This window comes from Rhinatrema bivittatum, chromosome 8, assembly GCF_901001135.1.
Source record: "Rhinatrema bivittatum chromosome 8, aRhiBiv1.1, whole genome shotgun sequence".
Classification (NCBI taxonomy): Eukaryota; Metazoa; Chordata; class Amphibia; order Gymnophiona; family Rhinatrematidae; genus Rhinatrema; species Rhinatrema bivittatum.
The window spans coordinates 47,523,420-47,533,779 of record NC_042622.1 but is presented as its reverse complement, the minus strand read 5'-3'; positions in this window follow the sequence as shown (position 1 = coordinate 47,533,779).

Genomic DNA, 10,360 nt, shown 5'->3' with positions numbered 1-10,360 from the left:
TGATACTTGTCAGCTGTGAGTGAGGCCAGATGTTTATATCAGTGTAATTTTACCAAGACTTCGGAAAGTGTGGGCAAGCGAGGAGTCCGCCAGTGAAGAGCAATAAGACTGCGTGCAGCAATAAACACTTGTATACACAATTTCTGTTGCATTTTATCTAGGGTATCCGGAAACACATGCAGTAAAGCCATCTCCATCGCTGGAGTAGTAAGAACCCCAAGCATATCGCTGATCATCTGAAAAATCCCATCCCAAAATGGCTTTAGGCTAGGACAGGTCCACCAAACGTGCTGATATGAGCCCAATTCCCCACATTCTCGCCAACAGGTGTCCGAGACCTGCGCATACATTTTATGAAGCTTAACAGGTGTGAGATACCAACGGTACATCATTTTATAACAGTTCTCCTGTAAATTTGCAGATATAGAACAGTGGCGGGCCTGGTAAGCAATAACTCTCCACAGCTCAGGGCTGATGCTTGTGTCGAGATCCCGCTCCCATTGGACAATGTGGGTGCCAATTAATGCATCGGAAGGATAAAATAATTGATAAATTTTGGAGATAGACCCACTAAGGACATCTCCTTGAAGGAAATAAAGTTCAAATAAGGTTCTCCCCGTACGCAGGGATTTATCTTTGATTGCGCTGCGGAGGAAGTGCGCAATTTGTGCATATAGCAAACAATCCCTGTGATCCAAGTCGTACAAGGTGAAGAATTGTTCCCTAGGTATCAGGGAACCTAGCTGCAAGAGATGTCCCATCGTAGTGATCCCTTGCGCCTTCCAATGCTGCATGCGGGAAGTTTGATGACCTGGTGGAAAGCTAGTATTAGTCACTAATGAGGATTGATAATAGTATCGGTGAGCACCCACTAGTTTGTGTCTGGAATGGGCCCATATCTTTAAGGTAACTCCCAAGGACCAAGGAATCTGACATATCGGCAGCCACGTGTTACGCGGCTGCCATAAAACAGCTGAGAGGTTCATAGGTCCCAATATAGCCTGTTCAATAGTAACCCATTGCTTGCGGACAACCTGCCGAGAAAAATCTAATACCGCCCGCAATTGGGCTGCATGATAATACCTTGAGAGATTTGGTACCGCCATACCCCCCTGAAGCTTAGGAAGATAGAGCACGGATTTGGATATCCGCGGGGGTCGGCGTCTCCAAATAAAATAAAAAATTCTTGTTTGCCATTTCCGTAACCTATTGGAGGAAATGAACACCGGCAGAGATGCAAATAAATATAAAAATTTCGGTAACACCGACATCTTAGTTATAGCAATCCGTCCCAGCCAGGAGAAAGCGGATTTGTTCCAGCGACTGAGGTCAGTAGTCACCTTACGGATCAGCGGGTTATAATTTAGATCTAATAGGTCTGTTAGTTTGGAAGATAACAGGATGCCCAAATATTTAATATGAGATTTGGCCCATCGGAACGGGTATGTGGAGCCTAAGGTTCTTACTAATTGTGGGGATACATTAACATTAAGCAATTCGGATTTGTCAAAATTGACACGTAACCCCGCCACCTGGCCAAAACAGGAAAGTTCCCTCATCACTCCCTGCAAGGAGCGCATGGGGTCAGTAAGGATCATGAGAATGTCGTCTGCGAACAACGACAATTTATATTGCCTTTCTCCTATGGTGACCCCCTGAATATCCTTAGATGCCCGCACTCGGGATGTGAGTGGCTCAAGATATAGTGCGAATAATAATGGGGATAAAGGGCACCCCTGTCGGGTGCCACGCCCTATAGGAAAAACCTCGCCATAACCGTTATTGACCTTGACTCGAGCCTGCGGGTGTTCATATAACCTCTGTATCCAGGCAATAAAATTAGGCCCAAACTCTAACTTCCGCAGCGTCTGAAATAAGAAAGGCCAATGCACCAAATCGAAAGCCTTTTCTGCGTCAAGGGACAATAAAACCGCTGGCTCCCCTTTCTCCTGCACCCACCACATAAGGTCAATAACTTTTCTGATGTTATCTGCTGCCATGCGCTTGGGAACAAAGCCGACCTGGTCTGTATGTACTAAGTCAGGAAGACAAGAATTAAGGCGCAGCGCTAGCACTCGAGCCAATATCTTAAGGTCTACATTTATTAAAGATATTGGCCGGTACGAGCTGCATTGGGTGTGGTCCCTGCCCGGTTTAGGCAGAACCGTGATGCCCGCAACGTTGGCCTGCTGATGTATAGAGACACCCGCTTGAAGACTATTAAAGTATGCTGTCAGTGGTTCTGCAACTGTATCTAAACATTTTTTGTAGTAGGCTCCCGAAAGGCCATCCAACCCCGGGGATTTGCTAGGTTTTAGTGCTCTAATTACCGCTTCAACTTCGTCTACGGAGATGGGAGCCTCAAGCCCCCTTCTCTGATCCTCAGTAATTCTGGGCAGAGAGATGGAAGCTAAGTAACCCTCAATGTCAGAAAGGGGAATAGTGTCTTCAGCCGAGTACAGTGTTTCATAGAAGCGTGAGAAGGCTTCCCGTATCCCTCCGGAGTCAGTGATAAGGGTGCCAGTAGGGTGTCGGATCTTAGTGATAGTGGACTGAGAGAGTTTCGCTTTCAGTTGGCGCGCCATAAGCTTCCCCGCCTTATTCCCCCCTTCATAATATGCTTGTTTAGTGATGTCCATAGCATAAAGAAGCTGTTGGTTATCAAGTTGTTGCAGTTGTGCTTTAAGAGCCAGAATCTTATGATAGCATTTCTGGGACTGACTCTGCATGTGCGCGCTATGGAGCCGGCCAAGTTGAGCCAGGAGCTCGACTCTAGCCAAGTCTTTCTGCCGCTTGCACGCGGTGGCCCTTGCTATCAAGAGGCCCCGGGCTACAGCCTTAGAGCAGTCCCAGCGGATACTTGGGGAAATATCTGGGCAATCGTTAGTAACAAAATACTCTTGCAATTGGGACTCCAGGGTTCTCACAAAGTCCAGGTCTTGGAGTAAGGACTCATTCAATTTCCAAAATTTGGAACCCACATCACTGACTCCCAGGTTGACATCTATACTAATTGGGGCATGATCTGACCAGGTAATCTGTTCTATTACAGGGCAGGTAACTCGATTGCTCAGCCGTTTGTCTACTAAAAAATAGTCAATCCTCGAGTAGCTATCATGTGGAGAAGAATAAAAGGTATACGAGCGTGAGTGTGGGTACCTATTTCTCCAGACATCTACCATCTGCCAGTCACGCAGGATGTCCTGTAATTGAGTCCGAGGAGCTTGTTGGGGCGCACCTTGAAGCTTCGAATTATCTAACTCTCGATTTAAGGTCAAATTGAAATCCCCCCCCCAAGATTAATGAACCCTCTGTGTGCTGCAGTAAGAGTCCCTGCAGGGTCTGAAAAAAGGCCTTCTGATCCACATTTGGGGCATAGAGGGACACAAGTGTGTAAACTTGAGATCCTACTTGTATTTTAAGTAGTAAGTATCTACCAGCTGGGTCCTCAATTAGTGACAGAACATCAAAAACTAAGTGAGAAGAGATCAATATTCCCGTCCCTGTATATTTATGCTTTGCACAGCTGGCAGCAGCATATACGTGAGGAAACTCCCAGCAAATGAGTATATCTGCGTTTAAGGTGAGTTTCCTGTATAAAGGCGATATCCGCCTTAAGATAAGCAAGTTCTTTCCTGAGAAGAAAACGTTTTTTATAGGTATTGAGGCCCTTTACGTTTAAAGAGATTATTTTAACCATGAGGAAGTCCATGGGAGCAAACACCACCTGAGCAGTACCTCATAGCTGGAGACATTAAGGACTAAGTACAATGGAAAATAATAACTGGACACCTGAGGACTAGGACCTCCCCCCGAAGAAGCATAAAAATAAGGTATAAGCAAAGTTACAGACGTGTGTAGTGTATAGAAAAAGAAGAAACTTTTGCCATGAACCCCCCCCCCCCCCCCCATCCTACGGTGGTTCGCTGCATCCAGGCGAACCAGTAATGGGAAACGCTGTACAGACAACTCAGACCCCCATCATAGACCCCCCCACCCCCGGGCAAAATATACAAACCCAACCGTTAACATCTGAAACTTAAAACGGCATTGAACTGTGAAAACCTTCATAAAGCAGTAGCCCCCCATAAAATGAGAAACCAGGCGCTCACAAGGCCCAACAGCTTGACCCTCCCAACCAGCACTGCAAGTAAGGAGGAAATCTCCCTCCAAGCATGTTAAGTCCGTTGTCAGCCCAGTCCCTCCGGGGTAATCTCAGATTGCGATTGTTGTCGGCGTAGTCTACCCCGTCCAGGTCCCGGTCGTCGCCATTTTGAACTCCTTGTAGACCCAGGCCCCTGCTGCCGAGGTACTGTAGCCGAAAAAGGTGCATCCAACCCAGCTTTCTTAAAACATTCGATGGCGTCGGAGAGATTCTTAACACGATAGGTGACACCCTTGCGCTGAAAAATCAGGGCGAACGGAAACGCCCAGCGGTACCTGATGTCTTCATTCCTAAGGGCTGTGGTCACTTCTCTAAGCTGATAACGCTTCTGCAAGGTGACGGGAGCGAGATCGTTAAACACAGAAATCTCCAAATTCTGCCATTTGACCACTTGTAGGGCTCGCGCGGCCGTCAGGACATCCTCCTTAATGCGAAAATGATGAAATTTCAAAATAACGTCCCGTGGGCGCCCATCTGTTCTCGGGCCCAATGCTCTATGAGCATGCTCGAGATCCACCTCGGGGGAGCCCCGATCCCCTCCTGCAGCGGGCTTGTGGCTGGATAATATATGCTGACAAATAGCAATAGCTGTAGCCATGCAGTCATTATATAAATCAGACTCCGGTATGCCCCTCAGGCGTAGATTTGCCCTCCTCGATCTGTTTTCCAGATCCTCCACCTTCTCGGAGAGCAGATCTAGATCAGTGGTAACCCGGTTGTTTTGGGCGGCTAGCGATTCAGTCAATACCTCTTGGCCCTCCAGGCGGGTATCCACGTCGTCGACCCGGCGTCCTAGGGCATTCAGGTCCTCCCTGACATCTGCGATGGAAGCTACAATCTCGGCTTTATGAGCCTTTAAATCCGCTCTCAGTTCCATGAACCAGCTCCTCATTTCGGAACGGGTAGGGAACTCCGACGGTCCTGAATTCGCTAAGGCTGCATTAGCCGCTTCCTTGTGGCTGAGGCCGGCAGCCGGGTCCTCGTGGCCTGAGGCCCTCTCGGCCTGCGCATCATCCTCCGGGAGAGGTTCCTCTGCAAGTTTGCTAAATGCAAACTGTTTTAAGTCCGTGGTTTTTTTTCTTGCTGCCATCGCACACGAAATCTGCAGCCCGGAGCGCTATTTTAGTGTGGCAGGGGTCGCAACTGCTGCTATAAATGCCGTTTTTAGCCCGGGTTTAGGAGGAGCAAGCAAATCAGGCGGCCATCTTGTTGAGCCGCTCTCTAGCGCCCCCCCAGTTGCTTGGTTTTGATTGATTGTAAATATAACCCTTATCAGGCTTAGGAAAAACTGCACAGAGCAGCTGTTCCTACCCATGGAGGAATCCTGCACAGAGCAGTAGATACTACCATAAGAAGGTTGCTTGCTGGGCAGACTGGATGTGCCATCTGGTCCTTCTCTGCCATCATTACTTTGATATGTTATTATCTTGCTATGTTAGCTGCAGTTGCTCTATTCACATTCCCAACACTGCTAAATAGCCTTCACCAATTTTAGAGTCTGAAACTGCCAAGGAGAATCAGCTATTTAAACTGTTACCCTGGCAAGGTGTACTATGAAGCTTTCAGGGTATTTACAAATTGGGCTTTAAAGAAGCAAGCTCTTGCAAGTGGGATCTTGACTATCACAGTCTTTTTAATCCTGAGAGTAAACATGCAGCATTATTGCATATGAGGCTGGCTGTTATGGGGAGAATGTGGAGAAATCTTATGCTGTAATGAGCCCTTAAAATGCCATCTGTCACACACACTTACTGTAGTGTGCAGTGCACAACTGGGAACCACTATTAGTACTGCACAATTATTTACTAACAAACTTGAAAATCTGGCCCCTATGTGTAATCACACATAAGTACCCCTTACCCAAAATATATAATTTGACGGCGCATCAACTACATGACCTTCATAATAGGCATCATTGTGTGGTAATATATACCTGCATTCACTCTGCCTTATTTTTAATCATTGGTCAGTCCATATACTATTTTTTTTGTTGTTTGTGCTAAAGTGCTCTTGTGTAATTAAAACAATGTCTTTTTTTTCAAGTGATAATATTGTATAGAATCATCCACTTATCTTGATGTAAATGCTGAATATTTAATTCTCCATCCCGGAATCTTCATGTCCGATTATAAACAGCAATGCGTACACTCCCCACATTGCTTCTCTGTGCCCAACAACATGGTAATCAACATGATGGCAGTACATGCTCAACATATTTAGCAGCAGCATCCACACTTCATGAGGTACAAACCTTGAGTTATGCAATCCTAGGTTGTGATAGCATACTGTAAAGAGCATACAGTAGTTATTGCAAAGTTTCATATGTTCTTACCTAATCCAAACATCTAAACACTCACCATATCCGTTTAAGAAAAAAACGGAACAAAAAATACAAACAAAAGATGACTGGTTGCCTCCACATTTAGCACTGCAGAGTAATGTGTCAAATGTGCACAATTCACTGTAACAATATTTTCACTATATACTCTGTATATTGTGCTACACTTACTTTTAAAGATGAATTCTACTGTATATGAACTTTATTATGAGATGTTTAAATACAGATTACACAAAGCAAGCATGATAAACAATTCTTAACCTGTCGTGTTCTTCAGTATAGAAGCATTTTCTGGGATTCTACCCTCATTTTGCTAGCTATAACATCCAGAAGCCAGATGCCAGAATTGAAAAGAAGCAAAATCCAGGACAAATTTTTGAGAATGGCAGTTCTGATGCTTAATCAGGCTTTAAACTAAACTACCTCATTGTAATGATGTCAACAGCACAAGATTCTAGCTTTTAGCTGTTGGCAAAACAAAAAATACAAACATATTTCCTTCTAAACAGGCCAAGGGGTTTCCTCTACCCCTAATCTCATCCTTCCTATATCTGTTTTAAGGAAGAATCTATAATGCTCAATCATGCATGCTGAGGTCTGAGAAGCAAGGCATCTATTCTTCCTCAGACTACACTGGGGTTGGCCTGGTGGCAGTGCAGAGCACTGCCATGTAGAAGGGCCCAGTTCAATCCCAAAGTCCGCTGAGGATAGTATGGAGGCAGTTTTCACAATGCACTCCCGGCCGGTAGTCATGGTCATTGCTCAAAAGGTGACATCTTGTGGCCAGATTCAGAATTCAAGATTTCCACTTTTAGGACTTTCTCTGCAATGAGCAAATGAGGGGGAGAGAATTCCTGGGTAGTAACAAATGAAGGCTCATGGTATCAGATTCCCAGTCCTGGTTCTGATTGAGCTAGAAAGGCAAAGGAGCAGGAAAAAAACAAAACTGCCAGCTCGAAAAAAAAAGATAACACATTTATAAATCTGACTCCATTTAACTTTGACAGCACTTTGTGAATTAAAAAAAAAAAAATTTCAGTCACCAAGTAGTCCAAAACAATTTGGTTTTTTATAGTTTAGTTTTGCTGAAACATGCCAAATTAAGTCCAGAGTATCTACACAATGGATATAGCAATGCCAGCAACACTATTAGTTTCCCCTTAAACTGCCAATTCCCTGATGCAAGAGAATTGTATTTTACAGCCAAAAAGGATGATAACCACTATCCCCTCTAAGCTGTGTGCACACTCACAGGTAGTCAATCCCATGCACACAGCAAAACATATCACACAAGAAATCCTGATATTTGCATTATTCAGGTTTACAGCACACAAATTTGAACTCAGCTTAAAAAAAGGTGCAAAAGAAAATGTTTGCACATGTAACCTTTCAAAAAACCAGAGGCAACATGGACTAAGACAGTTTTGAGTGTTAACTGGAGACACTTGCAGAACCTGCCTAATCAGTTACAGCACACTTCAAGAGGAAAGCTGTCAACAGAAACCAGCCCTCAATTGAGAACACAATCTCTCATTATTGCTAGGCCAAAGTGTATCCCTGGCATCCCTACCACAGGGATCACATAGAACCACACTTAGAGCCATGGCTCGTGCATCAATTCTACTGTAGGCTGGAATCCTGAATGTGAAGCAGAAAGACTGCTAGCACTTCTCTTCTTGTAATTAAGCTGCATTTGGTTCATGCAGCTCAATGTCAGGGAGACATGGAAGCGATCTGTTCCAAACACTGCAGCGCATTTTAGATAGACACTTTTCTACAATACAGATTTCTCAGTAAAAACTGCAAGTTGCTCAAAAAAGATTGTCTAAAGCTCATTCTTGGTTTAACTGTAAGCAAGCTTCAGTGATTCTAATGCATATGTGCCTCAGAATTAAGAAAATGATTGCAAACCGTCAATAAGCACTGAAGACAAATCAATGGCATTTTAGTCTGAAAAATTAAGAATGAATGGCCTTTGCATTCCAAGATCCTTCATAAGAGAAAAACTACTGCAGTATTTCTACTTTCAATGAACTAGAGGTGATGTGATACAGCCAAACACCGGGCGATTTTCTCTCTCAACAAAAATAAATAAATAAATAGTTTTGTTCTGCCCGAGGTTAATCAGCAGGAAGCTATTCAGTTCCTTGGCCAAGTCAATATGGTTGAATATACTAAGATGAAACACTTCAAAAGCTAGCTTTTCCAATTTCAAAAGCAGTGTAGGTGCCTGTGCTAGCAATTTGGTACAATATGCTAGTCATTTTGAGCTTAACAGTGAACAGTTTCAAAAAGTAGCAATCAAAATTAATTTAGCCTTGATAGTATTAACTGTGTGGCTCTAAGAAGGTAGACAAAGAACCTCACTTACAGGCCGATACAGTAAGGAGCGGTAGGAAGAGCTGCGTTAGTGCCGGGCGCACCCGCATTTGCCGCATACACAGTCTGGCTCACCTACCGCTCGATACAGTATTAAAATCGCATGCAAATACTAGCCGGGTCCAAGAAGCGTCCGTGAAGCGTTAGGCCTGCGCAACCCATTTTACTGTATAGGTGCTTTATACAGCGCCTATACAGTATCCTGGGTGCGCTGGTACCTGTCATTTCAAATGACAGGCACCAGGAAGTGGATCCCAACTTTAACCAAAGAAAACCTAAACACCTAAAATCCCCTCCTCCCGAAGCGACTCGACATGTAAAATATGTGAATAAGTGTAACCAACTTACTTTTTGTTTCTTTTTCAGCCCTTTCAGCCTTCTCTGCCGTCCTCCGGAGGGGGCAGCCGGCGGCGAAAGCGGCTTCCAGCGGCCCCCGCCGGTGAAGATTGATGAACGCACACCCGTAATGCACGGGCGCTCAAGCCAATGAAAGCACATGGACGGGCGTACGTGACGTAAGCCGTGACGTCACGCACGCACGTTCATGTGCTTTCATTGGCTTGAGCGCCCGTGCACTACGGGTGTTCTAGCCAGCGAAGCACATGACGTCATGTCACGGCGTACGCTTCGCTGGCTAGAGCGAGCGAAGCGTACGCCGTGACGTCATGCGTTTCGCTGGCTAGAGCGCCCAAATTAACGGGCGCTCAAGCCAATGAAAGCACATGAACGTGCGTGCGTGACGTCACGGCTTACGTCACGTACGCCCGTCCATGTGCTTTCATTGGCTTGAGCGCCCGTGCACTACGGGTGTGCGTTTGTCAGTCTTCGCCGGCGGGGGCCGCTGGAAGCCGCTGACTGCCCCCTCCGGAGGACGGCAGAAAAGGCTGAAAGGGTTGAAAAAGAAACAAAAAGTAAGTTGGTTACACTTATTCACATATTTTACATGTTGAGTCGCTTCGGGAGGAGGGGATTTTAGGTTTTCTTTTGGGGGAAAGTTTGCCATCTACCCTTACCCCTGCCTCTAACGCAGGGGTAGGAGTAGGCGGTAAATTAGCAGGTTAAACGTGCGGCTAAACTGCAGGTTAAAAAGGAGATAGTCGGGGCGCACGTTACTGAATTGGGGGGGGGAATAGCTAATCCGATCGTTTACATCTCATATACATGCCGCGGGCGGAAGAGGTTACTCGTTGATTTAAAGAGGTGGTAAGAATGGGTTAAAGGGGATAGTGAATCGCGGGTTGGACTAACACGGCCAAATTGTGAGTAGAAGGCGGGTTAGAAGCAGGGTAACCGCGGCCGCACTTTACTGTATTGACCTGTTAGATAGGGTTTTCATTCTGCAGAAATCAGAAGAGGCAGACACCTCTACAGAATTTCTACAATCTAACAAAAAATTAATCTTTTTAGTGCAGGCTTCATTAGAGCACTTTACTTTGTCCTATGCCTCTAGCTGACATGTCTTTGGAAAGAATAAAAGC